This window comes from Canis aureus, chromosome 3, assembly GCF_053574225.1.
Source record: "Canis aureus isolate CA01 chromosome 3, VMU_Caureus_v.1.0, whole genome shotgun sequence".
Lineage (NCBI taxonomy): Eukaryota > Metazoa > Chordata > Mammalia > Carnivora > Canidae > Canis > Canis aureus.
Window position 1 is genome coordinate 76,474,776 of NC_135613.1, and position 26,794 is coordinate 76,501,569.

At 44.3% G+C, this 26,794-nt stretch overlaps 1 long non-coding RNA gene across 4 annotated transcripts in view; it reads right to left on the reverse strand.

Annotated features, from left to right (window-relative positions):
- LOC144311423 (uncharacterized) overlaps positions 1 to 26,794 on the reverse strand; it is a 168,726-nt gene that overhangs the window by 84,776 nt on the left and 57,156 nt on the right. For 3 of the 4 annotated variants that reach the window (XR_013377005.1, XR_013376984.1, XR_013376988.1), the window contains exon 2: positions 3,312 to 3,427. This is a non-coding gene — a long non-coding RNA (uncharacterized LOC144311423). Of the gene's footprint in view, positions 1 to 3,311; positions 3,428 to 18,568; positions 18,692 to 26,794 lie in introns of those variants that run through there. The other variant, XR_013376985.1, reaches the window with a different exon arrangement.

Here is a 26,794-nt window from a genome sequence, read left to right on the forward strand (position 1 = left end):
TACCACTATTGAATAATCTTGTGGAATACCTTGTACAGAGCTCTTTACATGCATTATCTTAATCTTTCTCCAAAAGCCTATGGGGCAAATTCTTTCTATACTGTACAGATGAATAAATTTGATGCTGCTAAATCACAGAGCAAACAAATGGCAAAGTCAGGATTTGAACTCGGGATTTAAACTCAGGTCTGGCCAAATAAAAACTAAATAGCAAAAAAAATAAAAAATAAATAAATAAACTCAGGTCTGTTTAACTTCAGCCTTTGGTTCTGCCCTAAACTACACAGCTGTAATGTAAAGATGAACTGATACAACATTTGTAAAATGCCGAGATCAAAGTGCCTGATGGCTGGCCCTCAGCAAGTGGCTGTCCTTATCATTCATTTTAAATCTGCTAACCAAAGCCCTTTCCCAGTGCTTTTCCTTTCCTCAGATGATGAGGGTCTTACAACTTTCAGCTCTCACTACTATCGGTCTCTTTTTCCAGGTTAAAGCCTCTATGATTAATTCACTGGCAGGGGTGAATGACTAACATCATAACCCTTCTTCTAGATGGAATCACAAAATGTTAGGCCGATGGAGGACACGAGGGATCATGAGTTCAACCCTTTATTTGCAGAGGAAGAAACAAATCCAAAGAGATGACCTGAATTACTCAATGTTACATTGTGAGTTCGTAGGCAGCGTGGTATATCTGGTGAGAAGGTTAAGAGAAAGACAAACCGTCACTAAAGCAGGTGTTCGAATTCCCTCTAAAGCAACTATGCTAATGATAGCATGTAGGGCAGCTCCAAATGTAAATTCTTTTTTTTTTTGTAGTGCTGGAGTTATAAAAAAAAAAAAAAAAAAAGTAGGCCCTTGATGAGCATCTAATTACTTACTGGGTCATTATGGGTAATCCTTGCAAAATCCTATTGTTCCAAGTACCATCCTGAGGAAATTAAGGAATTTGTTTATCAGACTTCCGGAATAAGAGCTGGCATGGGAAGTTCCCGCTCTCTTAGGGGTGCCAAGCTTCCAGCTACTTAAATGGTCATTAGAAATTCGATGCCTACTGATAGAGAAAGGCTTATGTTAGGCTCAATCTTAGAATTTAGGACGAAGAATGAGGACTCCAAGTGCTAGAGAAGTGTTTCTTTCCTCTCTTCCTCTTCCTGTCTTCCTCCTTTTTTTTCCTTTTTTCTTTTTTTTTAATTTATTTTTTATTGGTGTTCAATTTACTAACATACAGAATAACACCCAGTGCCCGTCACCCATTCACTCCCACCCCCCGCCCTCCTCCCCTTCTACCACCCCTAGTTCGTTTCCCAGAGTTAGCAGTCTTTACGTTCTGTCTCCCTTTCTGATATTTCCCACACATTTCTTCTCCCTTCCCTTATATTCCCTTTCACTGTTATTTATATTCCCCAAATGAATGAGAACATATAATGTTTGTCCTTCTCCGACTGACTTACTTCACTCAGCATAATACCCTCCAGTTCCATCCACATTGAAGCAAATGGTGGGTATTTGTCATTTCTAATAGCTGAGTAATATTCCATTGTATACATAAACCACATCTTCTTTATCCATTCATCTTTCGTTGGACACCGAGGCTCCTTCCACAGTTTGGCTATCGTGGCCATTGCTGCTATAAACATCGGGGTGCAGGTGTCCCGGCGTTTCACTGCATCTGTATCTTTGGGGTAAATCCCCAACAGTGCAATTGCTGGGTCGTAGGGCAGGTCTATTTTTAACTGTTTGAGGAACCTCCACACAGTTTTCCAGAGTGGCTGCACCAGTTCACATTCCCACCAACAGTGTAAGAGGGTTCCCTTTTCTCCGCATCCTCTCCAACATTTGTGGTTTCCTGCCTTGTTAATTTTCCCCATTCTCACTGGTGTGAGGTGGTATCTCATTGTGGTTTTGATTTGTATTTCCCTGATGGCAAGTGATGCAGAGCATTTTCTCATATGCATGTTGGCCATGTCTATGTCTTCCTCTGTGAGATTTCTCTTCATGTCTTTTGCCCATTTCATGAGTCTTCCTCCTTTTGTTCAGTAATTCAGACCCGAAGCCACTAGGTGGTGTCAAACAAGGAAGACTCCCTGTCTGTGAGTCTGGCGCAAGAGACAGACCCCCAGCAGGTTGAGGAAGGCTTTGTGCTTTGTGTATTACCCTTCGGAATAAATAAAAGTTCAAGAATACATTTCATTGATGTTGAAAAAAATGAATGAAGAACTCCCAGGGTGCTGTTTCAGACAAGGTAGTTGAGAAAGCCCTGTGTGAGGGGGGTCACATTTGAGCTAAGACCCAAAGGGAAAAGAAGAACAAGCCATGTGGGCACCTGAGTGGGGAGCATGCAGGGCAGGTCTTTGGTGTGGTTGAGAAAGAATAATGAGGCTGCTGTGACCTGAGCCTTGTAAGATCTGGAAAGTTATGAAACTGGAAGCAGGTTTGTAATTTACAGACAGAGGTAAGGCAGGTGAAGAGGCCAGAAGTGGGACAAGGTGCGTTCAGGTTGCCTGAAATACAGAGGAAGGAGTAGCAGGACCTGTGAGTGGAAGGAGAAAGGACTTGAGGTCTAATGTTTGATGACAGCTCTACAATGTTGGCTCAGTCTCAAAAGTGTAGAAATCTGCACACCTCGCTTGTGGGTAGTCGGACACGTGGGCCTAACTTACCTCTCCAGGTCTTTGTTTCTCCCTTGCCAAAGGAAGAGCCAAATTTCCCATCTTTTCCTTTCCTCGTGCAATGGTCTTACATATTAGATGTCAAATATACAAGTGAATACTGTAACTGTGCAAAACACAGGTATTAAAATCACAATCATTTTGAAAGGCTGATGTAAAAATGCATGTAATTTGGAGGGAATATTCTCTACTATAGACTGCAATTACATTCTTTCCAGTGGGTAATACACGTCTTCTCCCCTATTTTGTTTTGTTTTTCCTGGCTGAGGCTGAGTAGTTTCCAGGATCAGACTGTAGGTGGAGCGGTTATGCTTTTTCCCCATGCTACAGCAATAAAAGCAAGAGCATCCACACTCCATGTCTAGACAGAGGACGTGCACGGAATCATAAAATCTGCAGACCAGAGGGCTCTGGAAAGGTCATCTGCTCCCTCCCTTGTCTTTAGAAAATCTCACCAATGAACCAACCTGACAGTGATGCATCTTCCCTGCTATGTTCCTTTCGACTGAGTTTAAATCTCCATCATCCCATTCTTGGCCATTTATTTTAGGCTCAATAACAAGATACACAAACAAACATCCCCCAAATAAAAATCCAGCATGTGCCCACATCCCTTCGCCATGGGGCAGCAAAGCATACCTGGTACTGCAGGGTATCAGAGTGATTCTCCACATTCTGATGGTTTAGTAAATGTCATCTGCGGGGTCTCACACAGCATCGTGTTTGTCTTAGGTTATTTCCCAGTATTTTGGGTCCTGATACATAGAGAGAAAACATCAGGCAAATATATTTACAAAATGGCAGGACTAAGAATCAGTAAGGCAAGATGTAGACAAATGAACGTCCCCCACTGGCCCCGGGGAGACACTTATTCCAATTACATGCATCTCCCCCAGAAGGAGGTGTATGAAAAGGTTTTTTTTTTTTCAATTATGTGAAACTAGTATCTCCTGAATTTTTTTTCCGATGAAGCTCTTGTCTCTGCAGAGTTAATCCTATTTTTCCATTAGAAATCACAGTGTTTCCCCCTCCTTTGGAAAAACCTAGGTCTAAGGATTAATAAAGTCAGGGGTACAGTCATTTTAAAATGTTTATAGGACAGTATTTTCATGATCAGCCATTAATCATACTACTCAAAGCAGGTTGCAGACTATGTACAAATTAGCCGGCCAGTCGAAAGGAAATAAAAGCCATGAGTTCTTTAAATCAGAGTTTAGACACCTTTTCAATTAAACTCACGCTAGTTTTCTACAACAGGAGAGGAACACAGCTACTGTTTTGTGTTGCAGGCTTTTCCTCCACAATTTTATAAAAGAGCCTAGTTGTTTTTGGATAAACAGGTTGGTTTGGAGTTAGCGGTGGATTAGTTAATGGAGGAATGCACAAGGACTGCCTTCCAGAAGGAAAAATTCTCAGATATGAATGTTCAGGTAATGTTACTTATAACTATCCTTTTAGGGAAATTTGTTTGTTCAACTAGCGGTTATGAGAATCTAGTGTATATTGGGCATCGGGCTAGGAGGTGGGATAGACCAGCAAGTAATTAAACAGGACTATCGCTAAAGTATAGCAAATATTTTCATAGGAAATATGCAGAAATGTAGTGGGGTCACAAGGCAGCGGGACCCAACTTAGCCTGATGAGGAGGAAAGGTCTCCTCAAAAGGATCCAACATTAACCACAGATCAGAAGATGACAGATGGGCGGGCCAGCAGAAGGTTCCAGATGGAAAGAACTGGTTGGAGGAAGTTGAGAGATGGAGGAGCCTGGGCCATTTAAGACCAGGAAGGAAGGAAGTCTAGCACAGTGGGAATATGGAATTCTGGGAGGGGCCTGGGAAGAGACTGAGGCTGGAGTGTGCAAGGTAGGGAGGTTTTGTTTTATCCAAAGAGTGATGGGAAGACACTGAAGGGGTGTTTGTTCGATGAAGTGGCAGATTAAGATCAGTGTGTGAGCAATATCATGCGGGCTGCTGTGTGATGGATGGGTGGCAGGGGGATATAGATTCGGAAGTTAGCAGCATATAGATGTTAATAAGAGCCTGGAGACAGGTGGCCCAGGGAATATGTGTTGAGTGTAAAAAGAGCCAAGGACAGAAACCTAAATAACATGGGGAGGTCAGGGAAAGGAGGGGAATTCATAAACGTGGAAGGAGACCACGCAATGAGGTGGCTTTGCAGGAACTGAGGTAAGAGCCTGCTTGAGAATGGAAGGACTGGCAGCGATAACAAATGGGGCCAAGTAGCCAAGCAAACTCAGGGTTGAGGTGCATCTAGTACGTTAACACAGGGGGGGCTTGGTAAAAGCCAGCTCAGTAGGGTGGAAGGGGCACAGGCCACCTGCAGTGGGGTGTGCAGTGACTGGTTGGTGAGGACATGGAGACAGATGGCTTTTCAAGGAGTCCAGCAGCGAATGTGGGGCAAAGATGAAGCCAGTGGTGGGTGGTTGGGCACTGGGTCAAGGTGGGGGTTGTTTTATAAAGACGAGAATTTTGGAGGATATTTTAGTACCAAAGGAAGTGACAGATTGTGTGGAGGGAGTTAAAGCAAGTCCGGGCGGAGGTCACTGGAGGCAGGAGAGGCTGAGATTCAGAATACAAGTGGAGCAGTCGCTTTGGACAGAAGAAGGAACGTGTTTCTGTTGTCACAGGAGGGAAGGAGGAGAGAATGGGTGTGGGTGCTGGGACATGTGTGGGATTAGTGGCAAGTGCTTGAGAGTGTTCCCGTCTGCTGGCTCTCATTTTCTCTGTGACACAGAAATAAGGGGCACCTTTTTCAGCATACCCATTACGAAGCTTTGAAATCCTTGTTGAAGAGAAAGTCTCTAAAAAGCATTCATGACTTGACAGAGAGAAAATTCTTAAGATGTTGTATTTTTAAAAACAAATTTAGATAAATGTAATGCACATGGTCCAGACAGAGTATGAAGGTAAGAGACTGATGAAAATTGATGGTTGGTGGTGGGCTCACTAAAATATCAATTCAAACTAAAATTGTGTATCTTAAACATTTTATGATCGAATCTAATGGTTAGATGAATTAAAACAGTTCACCTTACACATGCAGATTTCATGGTTTTTTTTTCCCTCTGAGCAGTTGAATGAATACATAATCACTAATTGCAGTAGCATTCTATTAAACTTTATAGAACAGGATGATAATTAGCACAGTAACCTGAACTTGATTAGATACTTGTATTCAATGCTGGCAATAAGCGAGCACTTTCTTGATATCCAGCTTAAGTGCATACTAAATATCACAGCATGGTCCAATAAAAATATACACAAATAGAGTTAATAGAGTTTGAAGAAATTCGACGGAATAAATGAATCATACTTTTATTCACCTGGAGCCCACTCTGGGGGAGGGCACAGGGAGGCTGCACAAATTTGTTGTTTCCTTGTCTTAATATACAGAAATCCAATGTTCCAAACCAGAAAGAGTTAACCCTCCTAGCTGAAGCCGAGATTTTTTCTGTGGCGTCACTTTCGTCACTTTCGAGAGGAGGAAGCACTTGTCCTCTAGAAGGACCTGTGAAGTCTTCCTGTTAGGAAGACTCCTTGGCAGCAGGAACCAAAGTTCCCTTTGTTAGCACTCAATGTACAGTTTTCTCTATTTCCAACCCAGCGATATAGACAGGAACATTCCCCCAAGTCATCATTATGATACCCCTTCAGATCTTAGCTTTTCGGGAATCTTCTCTGCAAAAAAGAAAGTTCCTCATTTTCATTGTCCTCTGTAGCAAGCTCAGAAGAATAACTTGCAACCCACAGTTATACAAGGGCACAGAAGCTCCTTCACCTCATTCTAAATATAAACTCTAATGACTTCAGCTTTGGTGGCACAGTCTTGGAAGTCATATTCACATGGGTCCTACAGCAAAAGTCCCAGCAACTACTGACGTCAGCCCCGCATCCCTTTGTCACAGTGGAGCAAGTTACTCACAACAGCAAAGAGGAAAGAAGATTGTCTCATCTCCTGAAGGTCACTGTCCTGGTTCCTCAAGAATCTCACAGCTAATGTCGTCTATACTTGGACACGTGCTATCCTGAGCATCCTTCTGATCCTTCCTGGTTCTATTTCAGGCCACAACCCAAAAGCCATCCAGCCAATGGTGTTGAAGGGGCCAGGAGCGACCACTGTGGAAGCCATACTCCTCTACTTTCTCCCTCCATCCCCCCTTCCCCTCTCTCTAAAATCTAGTGAACCGTATTCACCTTTCAAAAGGCTTTCCAATCAGCCTACGTACTCCTGTTAATTCATTCTCTTGTCCTTCTGCATTTAATGACTCAGAAGTGTCAGGCTTGCCTTTGCCCGGTGCATTTTTCAGGTGGTTTTGTATGTGTTGTGGTGACATATTCCAAGGAAAGGTAACAACCTAGACAGCTCTCTTTATCTTTAACTTGTGTCCTAGGATGCTCATTGCTGGCCCTGCGGAGTGCAGGCTCAGACAACGCTGTTCACAGCTGGACTGTTTATTTGTTATAGGGCTAAGTATATGAGTTTTTGCATTGGACAGACCTGGCTTTGGATCTTGTCCCTTGCCACTTGCTGTGACTGGAGACTGGGTAAAGTTATGTAATTTCTATTGGCCTCATTTTCATCATTAGTAAAATGAGAATTACCATGCCAAGGACTCTGTAGCATTATCCCAGTACCTGGCACACAGTGGATTCATAATCCAGCTGTTATTAAGAGTCTGAGATTTTTTCTTTATCTTTCACAGTTTTATAAGGAAAGAGACCATGATTTTTTGTCCCCATGTTGTATAAGATACTGGCTTTATAGATACAAATGGTCCAAGGTGAAGGCATTTATCTTTTAAATAGTAAGAAAGCTCTGTCCTCAACTACTCAAATGGAGATGAGCCTTAAATCAAACTGTATGTAGTGGAGTAATAGCCTTTTTATTGAATTATAATTGACACGCAATATTATATTAGTTTTAGGTGTACAACACAGTGATTTGATATTTTTATACATTACATAATGACCAACATGATAGGTCTAGTTACAATCTATCACCATACAAAGTTATTACCTATTAGTGACTATATTCCTTATGCTGTACATTACAACCCTGTGACTTACTCATTATATAATTAGAAATTTTTTACCTCTTAACCCCCTTTACCCATTTTAGCCATCCCTCTACCCACCCCCCTCCTCTGACAACCACTAGTTTGTTCTCTGTATCTATGAGTGCATTTCTGTTCTGTTTGTTTTTCAGATTCTGCATATAAATGAAATCATGCAGTATCTGTCTTTCTCTGGTCTGACTTACTTCACTTAGCATAATACCCTGTAGGTCCACCCTTGTCACAAATGGCAAGGTTCCCTTTTTTAATGGCTGATTAACATTCCATTTTCTTTATCTATTCATCCGTCAATGGACAGTTAGGTTGCTTCCATATCTTGGTTCTTGTAAATAATACTGCCATGAACATAGGAGTGCATATATCTTTTCAAATTAGTCGGGGATCCCTGCGTGCCTCAGCGGTTTAGCACCTGCCTTCGGCCCAGGGCGTGATTCTGGAGTTCCAGGATCAAGTTCCACATCAGGCCCCCTGCATGGAGCCTGCTTCTTCCTCTGCCTGTGTCTCTACCTCTCTCTCTGTGTCTCTCATGAATAAAAAAATAATTTTTTTAAAAAAAATTACTGTTTTTGTTTTCTTTGAACAAATACCCAAAGTGGAATTACTGGATTGTATGGTAGTTTTAATTTTTTGAGGGACCTCCCTACTGTTTTCCACAGTGTATACACCAATGTACATTCCCATCAACAATGCGTGAAGGTTCCCCTTTTTTTCGTATCCTCACTAACACTTGTTCCTTGCCTTTTTTGATACTAGCCATTCTGACAGATGTAGGTGGTATCTCATTGTGGTTTTGATTTGAGCTTCCCTGGTTATGAGTGACGTTGAAACATCTTTTCATAGTGACGTTGAAACATCTTTTCATGTGCCTGTTGGCCATTTGTATGTCTTTGGAAAAAATCTATTCAGATCCTTTACCCATTTTTTAATTAGTTTGTTTGGGGTTTTTTTGTTGTTAAGTTGTATAAGTTCCTTACATTTTGGATATATTGTTTGAAAATACCATCTCCCATTCAGTAGGTTGCCTTTCTGTTTTTGTTGATGGTTTCCTTTGCTGTGCAAAATCTTTTTAGTTTGACGCAGTCCTGATTTATTTATTTTTGCTTCTGTTGCCTTGCCTGAGGAAACCATATATATATGGCTTTATTTTATTTTATTTTATTTTATTTTATTTTATTTTATTTTATTTGCTAAGACTGACGTCCTTGAGTAATACATTTTGACAATCTTTTTCTGGGTCTTGAATAACCCAGGATCAAATGCCACCCATCTTCAGCTAAATAAGTTGCATGAATTTTCTACATAGATCTAAGAACAGAGCTGAGAAAGGACTCGTGCTCTAGTATATTTTCCATAAGTGTGTGATAAATGAAAAGGAAATACTGAACTTTTATTCTCATTTAACTAATATTTGTTGGGTTTCCACTAGATGCCAGCCTGTATGCTAGATGCTAAGGCCATAATGAAAAATGAAATAGACATGGACCCTGTCCATCTGCCCTCTTGGATCTTAGAGTCTAGTAGGGAGATTCCACTGACAAGGAAACAAACAAGTGAGATAAGCTGATGCGTGCCCTGGAACACCAGCATGCTGCAAGCTGGAGTTATAGGAGGCGTAGGCAGTAAATGTCTCTTAAGGGGTGACATTTAATCCTGAACTTAATGGATAAGAAGCCAACAACCAAGAGAATGGGGGAGGGAGAAACGCTAAAGAGGGAAATGCAAAAGGCAAGGGCTAGGTTCAAAGGGGCTAGGCTCGAAGGTTCTGGGTGTGGCCGTAGGACCTGAATGAAAGAGGGTCACTGTGTCAGGAGCTTGGGGAGTGAGTGGGAGTGGCACTTTGTCATAAATGTGATGCTATTCCTCCTGTTGTCTCCCTGAGTACTTCAGGAACCCACTCAGAAATGCTTTCAGAAGGCAGCTAGCCTTCATATTTCACAATCGAAAAGTTGAAACGTTATTAAAGCAAATTGGGAGTTTCAGTAGAGCAGAACAATTCATGGAAGGACATTTCAGGCTCGGTAACCTGAACTGGTAACTGGAATTGCATTATTATTTTTAAATGGCCCATCTCCACCTTTTAGTGTAGAAAACAATTATACCTAAGATCTCCCTGTGTCAGGAATCATCTGGATATTCAGCAGCCACAGGCTTTAATATGAAGCAGGGATGAATTTTAATACAGTCATAGTCTCCAAAATTTTCTCTTGCTCAGTCTTCTTTAATGTTTTTGAAAATAATCATTATAATTTTTATTTTTGGAATTAAAAAGACTGCAGGCTAAATTAAAATGTTTTTGGGAGCATTTTGACAACACTATTAACACCATTGTTAGGCTTAAATCAAGCTTCTTACTTGGTTAGGTGAGGGTGACCTGCTATGGCTTTTTTTGCAGATTGAAATCACTCAGCCCTCCCGGCCTGTCATGTGTACTTCTGGAGAGATGTGTACTCACAACTCACAGAAACTGAGTGACACTGCTCTCACAGTTCCATGGCTCCCCTTGTCACCTCTGTCCCACCCAGGACACCATTGCCCTGGGGAAAGGCAGCCTGACCTGTTTCAGGCTGGCAAAATAAACATCTGTGCCCTGCATTTACACAGTGAGGACCGGCTCACACACTCAGGGTTATGAGTCAGCTCCTCCTACAGACTGCTCCTTGCACCCACTTCTCTTTGAGCCCCTTTCACCCCTTGTCTTTAGAAGAATAAACATCAACCTCTCACATGGACATAGAAGCACCTCACTGATTTGACAGCAAATAATAGATCCTTTGAGGGGAAACAACTCAACCACCTTTCTTCGTGGGTCTTTAAAACATGATCACAGTAATGATAATGAGAATGCTAAACTCTTCCACCATCTACTATTAAATGAATTAGGATCTGTAAAGTTCTTTCATCTTTGTTTTTGTTTTTTAAGATTTTCTTTATTTAGAGGGAGAGAGTGCACGTGAGAAGTGGGAGGGGCAGAGGGAGAGAGAGAATCTCAAGCAGACTCTAACCTGGGCAAGGAGCACAATTTGGGGATCGATCTCACAACCCTGAGATCACCACCTGAGCCAAAACCAAGAGTAGAACACTTAACTGACTGAGCCACCCAGACTCCCTGTAAAGTTCTCCTTAATGCCTGACATATATTAAATATTATGATCATCATTATCACGTATTAAGCACATACTAAGTTTCAGAGCACTATGCTGAACTCTTTCCATACATAACCTCGCTTAATCATTGCAAGAACTGCATAGGGTAGATATTTTACACCCATTTTACAGATGAGAAAGTGGAGAACATAAGAAGTCGAATGGCCCAAGTCCCACAGTGAATACATTGAAAGCTGGGATTCAGATACAGTCACCATAGCACACACTGTGTGTCTTCTAAATTGGCTGTCTTTATGTTCAAATGGGAATGATTTAGGGATAGTCCTTTGCAAACATTTGGGGGGACCACCAAGCTGGGAGGTTCTCTCGGACTTGAAAATTCTATACTGAAGACTTGGGTGGTCTCTTAAACATGAAATGCATTTGGGTGGGTGAGGGGAGAGGAGTAGAAAAAAGGAAGAAGATAAGTATTTGCAGAGCATACACACTTATTATTTAGACACACACACACACACACACACAAGTGTATAAAGTCCTTGGGATTTGATAAGTATCCCTCTTATCACCCAGTTCATTAGTGGCCGATTCAAAAGTCAAAGCCAAGTTGGTTTAGCCTCAGAGCCCAGCCTCCTACCGAGGGCTCCAGGTTGTACATTTGTCCTCCACTCCCTCAACGGTACTGCTCTGTAAGTGCTTCCATGATAATTTTTCTATTTCCCACTAAGATACTAAAATGTCTTACCAGAGGAGGTCAGGGAAGTAGCTTCCTTAGAGAATAGTCAGAGAAAAGGCCAGACAGTTGCATTTGGGGGATGGTTTTTCAATACAGAGCTGTCCACAGGTGTAAAGATGGATGAGCTGACCTCTTAGGTCCCTTCCAGTCCCAGAGCTCCAGGATTTATTTGCCAATGAAAATGTCGGGCTTTCTCTTCTATAAAATGATGTATGATGGTCTGAGTACATTCTCCACTCCCACCCCCACCTCCTTTTATCTGATTAAAAAGCTCGGATTAAATCAGCAGAAGCTGTAGAAAGCCCGAATTTCTCCAGGAGTGATGAGGGTTTCCTGAGACAAGGCAACAGGCCTGGTGGAGGGAGTCAAAGGAAACATCGTGGTCCAGCGGGGACAAGCCGAGCCAGGCACAGAATGAGTGGACGGGACAGAGGACAGATGCAGCTGAGCTCTGAGGGCTGTCACTCCACATTAATCAATAGGCACAGAGTGTAAACCAGCTCTCTACTTCTGAGAAGAATATGCTCTAATTAAACAAGCCAGATTAATGGACACGAAACAATCTGAGAACCATCCGTTTCTAACCACGACATGAGAGGTCAGACTTGAATCAGAAGTCATTCATTCAACTCAGTATTCATTGAGCACCCACTCTGTGCCAGACACCCAGGAGGGATACAGAAATGAACCAGAAGGTTCCAAGTCATGCCCTACTGGGGGAGGCAGAAAATAAACAAGGTAAGTACAACATGTGATATTCTAGACAGCGTTGAGGGCTAAGTAGAAAAATAAAGCAGGAGATAGATGGCGCCAGTGAGGGGCAGGAGTCAGAAGTCCTAATATCTGATGGAGGGCTAGGGGTGACGCCTCACGGAGAAGGACATGTCCAAGTCAAAAGAGATGAGGGAGCAAAGAAGGGAACGATAATGAAATCTGGAAGAGGAAAATTCTAGGCAAGGGAAGGCTAATGCAAGGTCCTGAGGTGGGAGTTGCCCGGTGGCTTACAAAATAGTGCGGACACCAATGTAGCTGAACAGAAGGTGGAGTCGATGCATTTGCAAGGGTTGCATCTAGCAGAGCACTGAACGGATTGGAAATGATTCTGGCTTTTACTGGTGGGAGATAGCGGGCATTGAGGCCCCTGAGCTGGGGAGCAACTTCATCTGACCGGCGCCCTAACAGGATCATTCTGGAGCTATGTGGGGAACAGGCCATCCCCTGGGGAGGGTGAGGTGGGGAGACCAGCGACGAGGCTGTTGCAATCATCCAGGCCAGAGAGGAGGCTGGTTCAGACCAGCAGCAGGGGTAAAGGTGAGGAAACGTAGTAGGGTTCTGGGGAGACATAAATACTAGAACTTCAAAGGTGAAAAGGAAAGTAAGTCTCAGGTGGAGGGGGGAGGAAGGAAAGCCTTTGCTAATTATCCACCCCTCAATAATCCTGCCATACTTTGACTTAGCAAAAGAACAGCGAGGCTGTGTTAAGACTGCGGACTAGCATCCTCTTAGTTGGTCTCCACGGAGAGTCACGCCATAGGGTCATAGCTCCCATCTTTACAGGAGACTGATGCAGGTTTGCACCAACTACTGTGCTAGGCACTTCGTATGCAGATGGAAGGAGACAGAAGACACTGTTCCTTGTCTCAAGGAGCTCTTAGTCTAGTGAGAGAGACAGGTGCATAGGCCACAAATTCCATGTGATGGAATAAGGGAAGAGCCCCAGGTACTATTAGGAGCACAAAAGCACAAAATAGTGTCTTTGGCTTCGTCTGTGGAAAGAAAGGTGGTTGGGGAGCTGCAAAGGATGTAGGAATCAGACAAGGGACAATCATGGGGAGAATCTTGCAGGCAGAAGAGCAGCAGGTACAGAAGCAGGGAGGTGTGAGCTAGAGCAGGACCGCTGTGGGCTGTGGGGGCCAATTAGCCAGGTAAAGCCAAGATGCACCTCGATGTAAATGTCACATCAGGGGACACCTGGGTGGCTCAGCGGTTGAGAGTCTGCCTTCAGCCTAGGGCGTGATCCTGGAGTCCCTGGATCGAGTCCCACATCGGGCTCCCTGCATGGAGCCTGCTTCTCCCTCTGCCTGTGTCTCTGCTCTCTGTGTCTCTCATGAATAAATAAATAAATTCCTAAAAAAAAAAAAAATATCACATCAGTGAGCCATTTGGCTGCCCGGTCCGGAGGGTCACCAGTAGAGAAGAAAGGACTCAGCCTCACTCTTAGGAAAAAACCAACCCATGGTGTGCATCTCCATTCCTGACTTGAATCACCAATGTCTTTAAATATCAACCTGTATGTGTATGAAGCTGGGAGACGAGAAATAACGGTTTGAAGTCCTGCCTTTGCCACTTGCCTGACCTTGAGTAAACGACTGTTTCTGTGAGGCCGGCTCTGTGTCTGCAGAACAGGAACATAGGGACATATGCCTGGTGGCGCTGCCTTGAGAACCGAGTGAAATATGTCTGCAAAAACATTTCCCCCGAAACGTAAAGAGCTGCTCAAATATTAGCTATTCCTGTAGAGCCGCGTGACTGGACAAAGCCACCGTGGGCTGACAATCTCTTGCTTCCATTGCTTTTGTGCCCTCGCTGCCACTGCTAGTAACTAATGCACCACTGAGCTCCCCACTCTTGCCATTTGCACCCCGATGGGAAGTCCTGTCTTCTGTTCTCTCTATAACCAGGCCAACTCCACTGTAGATGAGCATTTCCTCAGAGTCTCCTCTTCCGTCCTGCCTGGTGTTCAACAAACCTCCAATCTCTTCTCAAGGCCCAACGCCTCCTCCCTACCGCCACGTCAGCTGCTCATTCATGATCTCCTTTCCTCTTTGAGGCCTTGCTCTATCCATAATCCCTTTCTAAAAATGTACTTTCCTGCCGTCAGCCCTACATCAAGATTCACTTTAGAGGAGAAAGTCTCTCTTGCCGTCCCCTTGGCTTTACAGCCAAGCATCTTGAAATAGCCCCTCTGAATGGGGTCTTCGCTTCCCACTCCTCAACCCACTACACCTGGCTTCTGACCACATCACTCAACTCAAACTGCCTTCAAGGGCATTACCTCCAAATTATCACTGGACACCCCCAGCCTTAGTCGAACTGGGCTTTTCTGTTGCATTTGACTTCGGTTCTTCCTGAAATTCTCTACTTCTCTGACATCTCTCATGATTCTCCTCCTGTACGTCTGATCATTCCTTTCTGTCCTATTTCCTGGGGTCTTGCTCCTCTGCCAGCTTCTTAAAATGTTTGCCTTCCCCAAAGGGTTTCCTTCTGGCTCACTGTTTTATTTATTTTCCTACACTACCCCACACAGTCATGATTTTAAGGCTCCCTCCCCTCCCTGGAAGGGAGGCTGATGGCTTCTACATCTAAATCTTCCAGACTTCCAGACTGATGAACCTCACCACTGGACTTGAGATGCCTCCCCAACCACAGGCTGCTGGACATCTCACCTGGAGATCCCAAACATAAAAATCAGCATGGCCCAAACGACATGCATTGTGGCTCACTTTCCCCAAACCAGAATGTTTTCCTGTTTCCTCTGTTGGTAACTGACATAATCTACTCAGTTACTGAAGTCAGAAAAGCAGGACTTATCCCAGACTATTGTAATTGATTCGAACAAGTGGCCAATCATTAAATCTCACCAATGTGGTCGCCCAGCCATCTATGGATCAGGTTCTCTTCTATGCCTTGTCCCCTGATAGTTCCTGGATACACACAGCTGTAGTCACCTACAGATTGGTCTCTCTGCTTTTGCTTTTGTTTCTGTCATCCCACCAACATCCATGTTCGGCATTGTTGCCAAAGAGACTAAACTACAGAATGCAGTTCTCAGTGGGTTATTCCCCACCCTAAAACCAAAGTCAGGGGGATCCCACCTATGGCCTTTATGACAAAGGCAGTCCATGAGCTGGCTCTTCCAAATCTGTTGAAACTCATCTTGTTTCCACTTTACACCTTACATTCCCATTACGTGTGTTCTAGAAAGCCCACTACATAGCACCTCTCTTGTAGGAGTTCTGAATCAGTTAAGTAATATGACAAGGAGACCAACATGTGAAAGACCAGTATGCCCCCTTTATTACAGATAAAGTTTACCCTGGAGAAAGTGGCTTTTTCTTTGCAGACAAGGAGGGAGAAGCTTTCTCTTTGTGGACCTAAGAAGGAGACAAACATGAGCTCCCCGTAAAGAGCTCATTCATCACCATTAGGAAGACAAGAAAGCCTAATCCGGCACATTCAAATCATTCTTCTCAGATTTACTAATCAGAAGCCATTCTGACTAATGAAGGGAGAGAGCGGGCAGGAATTGATGGAGGAGCTTCCTCCACGTGGACACAAGCCACGGGGAACGGAGAAGGAGCATCCCCTCCATGTCACCTCACATCTGTGTGCCCTTTGTCACGCTACTTTGAATCCGTAGATTATCCTGCCCACATTTTCTACCCATCGAACTTCTACTCTTCCTCAAAGACCCAGGTTAGATTGGACTCCTTCAGAAAGCTTCCATGAGGGAGGCCTGGGTGGCTCAGTGGTTGAGCATCTGCCTTCAGCTCAGGGCATGATCCTGGGGTCCTGGGATTGAGTCCTGCATCAAGCTCCCCACAAGGAGCCTGCGTCTCCCTCTGCCTGTGTCTCTGCTCTCTTTCTGTGTCTCTCATGAATATATAAATTCAATCTTGAAAAGAAAAGAAAAGAAACCCAATCCTCTATAAATTGCCAGGATGTGCTGCTCCTCTGTGCTCCCATGTCTCTCCCAGAGCATTCACCTTAGTAAAGCTAATGTCTATTAAATTGGCCTCTTTCCCTTAAAGGAAACATGCCATTCAACCTTATGTTCCCAGCACCCGGCACACCGACTGGTACATAGTAGGAACATAACAAATGCTTAATGGACTGGCTGAGATCATCTAGACAAGCTCCTTCATTTGGTAAATGACCTTTAAGAGCTTCATTTTGTATATTGAGGGCTTTAGTAGCAAAAAAAAAAAAAAAAAAGAGTAAGACTTAGAGTCAGGCTGATTTTTCTTTCTGATTCTAGACCTACCACTTATTAGCTGTGTGTCTTTACTCAAATTACTTGTCTTTTCCCAATTTGCAAAATGAGGATAATACTACCTTTCTCATCTGTTTGCTATGATAATTAAATAATGTAAAATAAGTAAATTACCGGTGCTTGGCATAGCATACACAGTAAATAAACAAGAACTATAATTTTATTGCTATTCTTATCGATAAGCTATATGTTATTTGAAAAAAAATGTGTAATTGAATGAATTCAGCAAAAAATAAAGGTGCAATTCCTACTCTCAAAGAACTTAGAGTCCAGAAAAGGAGCTCAAAATGGGAACACTATATTTCTAGTATTCTACAAAGGATTTTATATTTTGGGATATTCTAGTCAGGGTTCTTCAGAGAAACAGAACAAATAAAATATATACATATATTAATATTAATATATAATTAATATAAAATATTAATATAATTATTAATGTATAATTAATATTAATATATGAATATATTCTATCTGTATATTCTTCATATATTAATATATATGAATATATGTATTCATATTAATATATATGAACATATAATATAAAGAGGTTTGTTATGAGGAATTAGCTCATACAATTATAGAGGCTGAGAAGTCTCACGATGTGCCATCTGCAAGGTGGAAACCAATGGAGACATGAAGAAACTAACATGCATATTCCTACGTGAACGAAGCCAATCTGAAAAGGCTCTGTACTGTAGGATTCCCAGTTTATGGCACTCTGGAAAAGGCAGAATTATGGAGACAGTAAAAAGATCAGTGGTTGTCAGGGATTAGAGGGGAGGGAGGGATGAATAGGCAAAGCACAGAGGACTCTTAGGACAGTGAGACTATTTTGATACTACAATGGGGGATACATGTCATTATACATTTGCCCAAACCCATAGAATGTGCAACAGCAAGAGTGAACTGTGATGTAAATTATGGATTTTGGATCATAACGATGTGTCAATGTAGGTTCAGGGATTGTAATAAATGTGTCACTCTGGTGGGGGAGATGCTGGTAGTGGGGAAGTCTATGTGTACATATGGGGACCCTCTGTACTCTCAGCTCAATTTTGCTATGAGCTTAAAAAAATTGCTCTAAAAAATAATTACTTAAAAAGAAGATGAAAAGATAACCAGTTTGCTTTGGAGTTCTGCTCTTTCATTTTGCCGCAAACTGAACTGCACGTATACTTCTGGCCCTCTTTTGATCACCCAGTGACATCACCTCATTTGATGGCAGGTATACACCACTCGGGAAACTGGCTTCTCAAAGGAGCTCCTGGGACAGAGCCCCCTGCTACCTGCCAGGCTGTGGCACTCATGTCGGGGGTGTGTATTAGAAAGAAAGGGGCTAGGCTTTTGTCACAGCAGCTTACCCTTTACCCAACCTGGAGGGAAAAACAATGAATGCACAGATGAATGTATACCACACTTTAGCCCCAAAGGACATCTAAGGTGGATTATAATCATTTGTGAGGTGAATTATGATACAAAACCAAGTATAAGTCATTATATACCAGGAGCAACAGTAGTATGCAAAAAATCCAGGATCACCTACTCATAGCATTGAAGCAGTGTTGGAGGATTTAATGCACAAATGCCTGGAAACTAAGGCAAAAAGAGAAACACATGTTCTACACCATGTCTGATGAAAAGAATTATATATTTTCTTCTGTATGATCTCAGAAAATGCCAGGATTCTGTATTTCCAGGACCTACGTATTTATCACCATAGGATCCTACTGCCATTGGGGGGTAGGCCATGGGGAGGAAGGTAGGAGGAGAGAAATTTTCAAGCAATAAAAGAAATACTGGACAGCCCTTCAGACATGGAGGCTAAAGTTTTTCCCTTTTATCCCCTGCCCCCCTCACCCTCTCCCATCTCACCTGCCCCCACCTCCCCATCTATGCTTCCCCTCAATACCTGAGTACCTGTCTCACCATATAAACTGCAAGGCTGCTGCTCTTCCCTGGGGACTAGGCTCTCTGACTGCTGTTCCCTGGAGAGGAGAGATGGTAATGAGGCCAGTGCTTGGGGGAATAGGAACCGAAACCTGTAAAGCTGTGAGGAATTTCTGTTAATCATCGAATTGTAACTTCTCGCTAGAGGAAGTCACTTGATCTTTTCAGCCAACTCTGGGGAAAGCAACACATCTATTTAATGCTGACCTGAGATCACCTCTTCATTCAGTGGGATCGTTCCCTCGCCTTCCCCAAGAGATTGGCCAGCTTGGGGAAAGCCAGCCTGGAAGACGGCTAGGAACTTGGTGAGCTTTCCTGTACCCTCTCCACTCTGGATCTTTGGCTAAAAGTAAAAATTAGAGGCCTCAGAAGAAAAGAAGGCACATAAATAAGTGGCCCCAGCTGATGAAGGGGGCTCCGTAAATAAGGTAATTAACATTTACTGAATCACCGTAATACCACACAGGTTTCAAAGAATTTGAGACCCCATAATAATTTTAACAAAAAACACTTCCAGGGCGCCTGGGTGGCTCAGGTCATGATCCCAGGGTCCTGGGATAGAGTCCCGAATTGGGCTCCCTGCTTAGCGGGGAGTCTGCTTCTCCCTCTGCCGGCCGCTCCCCCTGCTTATGCTCTCTCCCTCTAATAAATAAATAAAATCTTAAAAAAAAGTTTCCTACTCCTGCATATTATAAAGTCTTTAGAAAATACAAACTCAAAATAAGGAAAATGTATCATCCTCCCTGTGATGACCAATGTTACTATTTCAGGGTTTAAGTCTCTCCCTGGGTCCCCCACCTCTGATGGTCTCTGGCTCTCTGGCCACCCCTCCCTACCTCTTTCTCTGTCTTGCTCCCTCTCTCTTGCACAGAACGTTCTGTAACTTGCTTATTTTGTTTGATCATATAGAAGAAATATTTTTCCATTTTTAAACCCACACAGCCACAAGAGGATGATTCAGCTCAAAGCTCTTAACTGGGGGCAAGTTTATGTATAGCTGTGGTTCTCCCCCTGCACATGCTTACTGGGTGCCCGGCTGCACTAGGCTCTGGGCTCAATGCACTGGAAGAGACCTGGTCCAGTCCAACAGGAGGATGGATGATAAGCAAGTGATTCCCAGTGGGGCAAACATTGCATTAAAAAGAAGCACAGAGGGATCCCTGGGTGGCGCAGCGGTTTGGCGCCTGCCTTTGGCCCAGGGCGCGATCCTGGAGACCCAGGATCGAATCCCACGTCAGGCTCCCGGTGCATGGAGCCTGCTTCTCCCTCCTCCTGTGTCTCTGCCTCTTTCTCTCTCTCTATGTCTATCATGAATAAATAAATAAATCTTTAAAAAAAAAAAAAAAAAAGAAGCACAGAGGGGCACCCGGGTGGCTCAGTGGTTGAGCATCTGCCTTTCGCTCGGGTTAATATCTCAGGGTCCTGGGATCGAGTTCTGCATTGGGCTCCCCACAGGGAGCCTGCTTCTCTCTCTGCCTATGTCTCTGCCTCTCTCTGTGTGTCTCTCGTGAATAAATAAATAAATAAAATATATAATAATTTAAAAAAAAAGCACAGGGATTTTCAGGATACATAACAAAGGTCAGGTTAGGTTAAGGCAGAAAAACGTTAGTCCAACTTGTTTACCTGAAGAGGAAATCCCCAGATCTCACTGGCATTATGTCAAGGCCAATTCACCTTTTTGCTGAGTCTCTCCACGGGTAAGAAGCACACGGGGCCAGTCAGGCTGTTTCTAAATAGAGCCCTGCTCACCAAAGTCACATTCTCACCCAAGTTCAGTGTGAAAGGAAATGGAGAAGTGGACCCTCTCCCAGAATGCTGTTAGAACTTAACAGGTAGGGGCACCTGTGTGGCTCAGTCAGTTGAGCTGCTAACTCTTGATCTCAGCTCAGGTCTTGATCTCAGGACCCAGTGTGGAGCCTACTTAAAGAAAAAAAAAAAAGAAGAATTTAAACAAATCCACTCTTTCTAGGAAAGCAGTTTGGCAGTGTGTGTCCCAAATACATAGTTAAAAAGTGACTAAGCTTTGATGCAGTAATTCTTTACCAGGGGTCTAGCCTAAGAAATTGATGAGAAGCTTAGGCACACTTTTATTTATCTATTTTTATTTTTATGTGAGTATAGTTGGCACACAAAGTTATATTCGTTTCAGGCATACAACATAGTGATAAACACAATCTTAATATTTTCTTTTAAAAAAAATTTGTTTAGAGGTCCCTGGGTGGCCCAGCAGTTTAGCGCCACCTTCAGCCCAGGGTCTGATCCTGGGGTCCCAGGATTGAGTTCCACATCGGGCTTCCTGCATGGAGCCTGCTTCTCCTTCCGCCTGTGTCTCTGACTCTTTCTCTTTCTGTGTCTTTCATGAATAAAGAAATAAAATCTTAAAAAATTTTTTTTTTATTATTTATTTGAGAGATGGAGAGAGAGAGAGCAGAGGGAGGGGCAGAGGGACTGGGAAAGAGAATCCCAAGCAGACTCCCAGCAGAGTGACGCAGAGCTCGATCTCACAGCCCCAAGATCATGACCTGAGCCGAAAGCACAAGTCAGACACCCAACTGATGGAGCCACCCAGGTGCCCCCAAACACAACTTTATGTACAAAAAGTCCTTGATACAACTGTTTATAATACTGGGGGAAAGGTAGCAACCTAAATTTTCATCAAAATCAGAAAGTCAAATAAATTATAGTCCACTCATCTACTAGAATATTGTCATAAATAATAATAGCTACACATTTACTATGTCCCAGAACCTGTGGAAGGCCTTTGAAATACTACTTTCAAAAAATACTTAATGATATGGAAAATGCTTATTATATAAAGTTGAGAGGAGAAACAGGAATCAAGAATTTTTTATAGTCTAATTTGTATTTTGTCATGTGTTTATATGTACATACAATGAAAAAAAGACCAGAATGCTAAGTTTTGGTAAGATAAGTGACTGGTAATTTCTTCCTCTTATTTTTTTGTATTTCTAAATTTTCTGTGAAAAGATATGTCAAACGCATTGATACACTTTAAGACATATTATCTTGGGGCACCTGGGTGGCTCAGTCGGTTAAACACCTGCCTCTGGCCCAGGGGGTGATCAGCCCTGCTCCCAGCTACCTGCTCAGCAGAGTCCCTTCTCCCTCTCCCTCTGCCCCTCCCCCCTGCTTGTGCGCTCTCTCGCTCTCAAATAAATAAACAAATCTTTTTTTTTTTTTTAAGGATTTTATTTATTTAATCATGAGAGACACAGAGGGAGAGGCCGAGACATGCAGAGGGAGAAGCAGGCTCCCTGGGGGGAGCTTGATGCAGGACTCGATCCCAGGACCCCGGGATCATGCCCTGGGCCAAAGGCAGATGCTCAACCACTGAGCCAGGTGCCTAGATAAAAAGTCTTTTTTTAAAAAAAGACATTATCCTATAAACACACAATTAGGTGCCTGGGTGGCACGGTCAGTTAAGTGGGCACCTCTTGGTTGGGAAAAACATGAATGTTAAACCTCCATGAAAAAGAGGTTCATAAAACAGTCATGGTGCGCTTGGCTGGCTCAGTTGGTAGAGCACACGACTCTTGATCTGAAGGTTGTGAGTTCCAGGCCCACCTTGGATCTAAGGCTTACTTTAAAAAAAAAAAAAAAACAGTAAAAATAGCTCAGGTCCTGATCTCAGGGCCCTGGGATAGAGCCCCGCATTGGGCTCTGTGCTCAGCAGAGTTGGCTTCTCCTTCTGCCTCTGCCCCTCCCCACCACACCCTGCTCCTGGGGCTCGCTCTCTGTAAAGTAAATAAATAAATCTTTAAACACATGCACACAATTGGATGCTATGAATGACTCCTTTTGATCAAATGCTTACATGTTAGGGAAAAAAATCAAAAGCCAGAGTATATCAGACAGTTGTTAGCAAAACTGCAAGTGGCCCTACTTCCCAATTGAGTTCGCAGGTGGCACAGATCCGCTTCTCCGCTGGTCAGACTCTTCCTGGGTCACCCTGGAAAATTTGAAATTGCTTCAGGGAGAATCTGGCCTTGAATCCTGATCCTGTCACCTAAGGAGCAGATCCAGGACAACAGTTGGCTTCACCTCTCAAATTGTTTCTCCATCTGTAAAATGGGGAAAATAACACTGACTTCACAGAGTTGCTACGAGGATCAAATACTACCCAGAATGGGGAACTGCCTGTGCAGGTGCCTGCACCTCCTGCTTATACTGCTGGCTCCGAATCGGCAGCTCGGGGGCTGCTCACGGAGGGCCCCCGTGTCATCGGCTGTACTCCTGAGGCACACACACGGGGTTTGCACCGCCATCCGCCTGCGGGACTGATTACAGTTAGCCGTGGGTCCCTTGGCAAGGGCACCACGCCAGGGATGACAGCTGTGCGGAGTTGCTGAATGACGTTGGTTCTCCGCTGTTTCTGACCCCACGCCCGAAAGGAGCTGGTCACTGTTCCAGGCACTGGTCCAAAGGAGAGAGAGATGGACAGTTTTCAGGCTGCTCTGCGGCTGGTGAAGGAACGTAAAGGCCTGGGCTGGGGGGTGCCCCTGCATGGCTGGATCCTCGAGAGCAGGGACTTGGGGAGCCACAGAGAGAGTGCAAAGCACCAGCCCGCTGCTGCCTACCGCTGACCGCAGACAGGGGCCCGTACCCCAGAACTACAGGATCTTCCTGTGTGCTTTGCACTGACCCCCACCAACCTTTGTTTCTGAAACAGACTCAGCACAGCACCATGCGCAGCTAGGTATTTCAACAATCAAGCCTTTTAAAAAAGTTTTTTTTTAAAGATTTTCTTTATTTATTCATGAGAGACACAGAGACAGAGGTAGAGACACAGGTAGAGGGAGAAGCAGGCTCCACGCAGGGAGCCCGATGTGGGACTCGATCCCAGGACCCCAGGATCCTAACCTGAGCCGAAGGCAGATGCTCAACCACTGAGCCACCCAGACGTCCCCAATCAAGGCTTCATAAAATGATTTTTAACTTTTATTTTAAAAGAAATCCCTGAGAAGTAATGGCTCTAAGATGTGTAGAGAGACTAAATTAAAAATGTAGCATTCTGGCGCTCAGAGCTAAGAGGGTTGTTGGAAAGATATTCCCCTGGGCTGGTCTTAAATAAAATCTCCTTTGAAAGTCTGGAGAGGTACTGAGTCCCTACTTTGTATAATGTGGCTTCTTTCGGGGTTTAACTGAGCTGAGCATAAGGGACAGACACCCACACACTTATCATAGTCAGCATTAATCACAATCGAGAGGCACTGCCGATTGCTCTCTCTAGCTTGTGGTCCACTATAGCACCGGATTCTTTTCACCTCCACACCCTCCTCACTTCCTGCATTTCTGCAATTGATTTGCTCTACCTGCATGTATCCCAACCAAACATCAAAGCAGTGGTTTCTGACTTACCACCTCTCCAATATGATGGACCAGTTGAACCACAGAGGAAAACCCAAATGGCAGCTGCCCTAGATTTATGGGTGTGTAGGGGGTATTATCCCTAAAAATAATGAGAGCTCGTGTCCGCGGGGGCTCTGCAGTCAGAGCAATAATTTCAAAGCTGGAAATCAGCAGAAAAACTAATGAGACCATTTAAAATGTGTGTTAATATGGTATGCGTATAAAATTAACAACCCTTTGATCGCTGAGCCACAAACACCCTCCTGAGGTGGATCTGGAAGTCACAGAGAGGACTGTCTCTGCTGAGCGGTGTGCCAGACATGAGCCGGAAGGCACTGGAGCCTGGGGATGACCCAGCTGCATCTTAAAATTAATACTGTGTTAAATTAGCTCCCATGTTAATGCTATTTTGTAACAGCTGCCTGGACTGGGGAGCAACAGCAGGCTGGTGCTTGCAGGGACCTGCCTCAGGACCTTTCCCCACCCCCTCTTGGGTTAATCAACGCCAAACAATAAAGGCAAAACTACTGCCTTAATATCAATGTGCTTATCACTTACTGAGTGCTTACTAAGCACCAAGCACTGTGCTAAACCCCTTACGTGCATTATCCTGTTTATTCCTTCCATTATCATTGTGGGGTGGGCAGGGCTAGTAAGTATCCAATCCAACAAATAGGGAGCTGGATGCTCTGAAGGTGGCTTGACAGTCTCACAGGCAAGTGGGTGACCTGGGGGCTTCCACCTGGGTCCGTCGGACCCTCAGATGCTCTCTCCACCTGCAGCGTGGGCTTCCTTCACACAGGGCAGGGCGCTTTCTCGAGTTTACAACAACCAAAGTCCAGACGTATTTCCAGCCAAGAGATCAGTACCTGTTCTTCTGATGGGCCAGGGTAGAGGCATCTGCATTTGGTTTCTAATACTCTTTCTTTTTTTTAAGATTTTATTTATTTATTCATGAGAGACATACAGAGAAAGAGAGAGAGAGAGAGGCAGAGACGCAGGCAGAGGGAGAAGCAGGCTCCATGCAGGGAGCCCAATGTGGGACTCGATCCCAGGACCCCAGGATCACGCCCTGGGCCAAAGGCAGGTGCTCAACCACTGAGCCAGCCAGGTGTCCCATCTTAGTTCTACTCCTAATCCTACCCCCTCCAAGGTACAAAAGGAGGAAGAGCAGGAGCAGGCTATTGAAACGCAGCCCAGGACTTAGAAAGTCTTATGGAAATGAATCCTCCCCACAGGACATCTGGGCATCTGTTCACTGCCCAGCACTTTCGGAACTGGTCTGGATCAGAGAAGAGACATCTGCGACCTCATCCAAATGGGCTGGGATCGTGGAGAGGGAGAAGCCGCCCACAGTGGTCACGCAGTTCACCCCACGCAGATATGACTTGACTCTGCTGTCCTTGCTCCCCCACTTGAGCAATCCCTGGGGGCATAGCGAGGACCGCCTTGTTGAGGTGTGTTTCCCAGGACACCTTGGAGCAGAGTCCTGACGCACATAACATGTCACGTTGAGCGAGTCATACTGAAACCAGCCTCTGCCAGCAGAGAATTGAAAGCCTTTCAGAAGCTACCAGAAATACAGCCAAGAGACCCATCCTTCCTTTTGAGAAGGGAAGAAAGAGAGGCAAGTCAGTAGACAAGGGAGGAAGGCTCCTGGCAAGAAGCATAACCCAACTCCCAGTCCCAGGGTAGAAGGGAGAGAGAAAAAACTAAGAAAAAAAAAGTCAGCAACTTATGCTCTTTTCTATTTGCACAACCAAGATCCCCTGGCTGACCTTTCAGGCCAGCTGGGAAATTATACTACACACTGAGCATGCAAATAGGGTCCATGCTGTCTCCACCGCCTGCCCCAGGACCTTGCTTCGCCCCTGGGGCCACCTCAGTTTCACCAGAAAACCCCAAATAAACACAGCCTGGCTGGGGGGCTAATATGGGGCCAAGAATAAGGATGCAATATCAGGATGGCTCTAAAATCTGTTCTGGTGGCATGAGTCCTGGCTGCCAAGGTACAGGCGGGCTGGGCTCCTTCACGTAGATGACAGGAGAATGCCAGCTGCAGAGCAGTCAGGAAATGGGCTCCCATGCCAGATCTCAAGAACTCTCCTTCTCTCTCCCTCAAAAGCATAGAAAGGGCAAATGGCCCCACAGACCACCAGACAATGTCTACTTGTCCTTTGGGTTGTACTTCTCTTTTAGCTCATGCCACATTTCCATAATCTAATCCCCCAAATCCAGGGCATTTGACACCTTCCACAATCTAGCCCAAACTTGGTCTCAAAGTCTGCCCCTAGTCCCCCAGGACACCACTAATCTGGGCAATTCACCATTTTCTGACCTCCTATCACCTTGTCACGTCTTTGCTTGAGCTGTTCACTTTGCCAGTCACGTCTCCCTTCTCACCTCCTCCTAGCCCATAAAACCCTACCCATCTTGCAAGGGCCAGCTCAACTGTCATCTCTATCATGGTGCCCTCCTTCATAATTCCAGCCACAAGTCATCTATGAAATATGAACAGGACCCCTCATGCGGCCCTTCCTACATTCCAGCATGTATCATAGAGACTTATAAGCTTCTCTCCCTTTACCATATTGTGAGTTCTTTCTGATTAGCCAGTGTTTCTTGTATCGCTTTGTGTTCTCTGCATCAGTTAGTCCAATACAATACAGCTCTTCTTTCTCATTGTTCTATCAGATTCCAGTCCTCACCTGTTAAATGTGGCATCTCTCTGACCCTTCTAAATGCTGAGCTTTCTGACTTTCTTCCTCGTCTGGTGGGCTCTGAAGATCCTGACGCATTGAGAACTACAATTTCA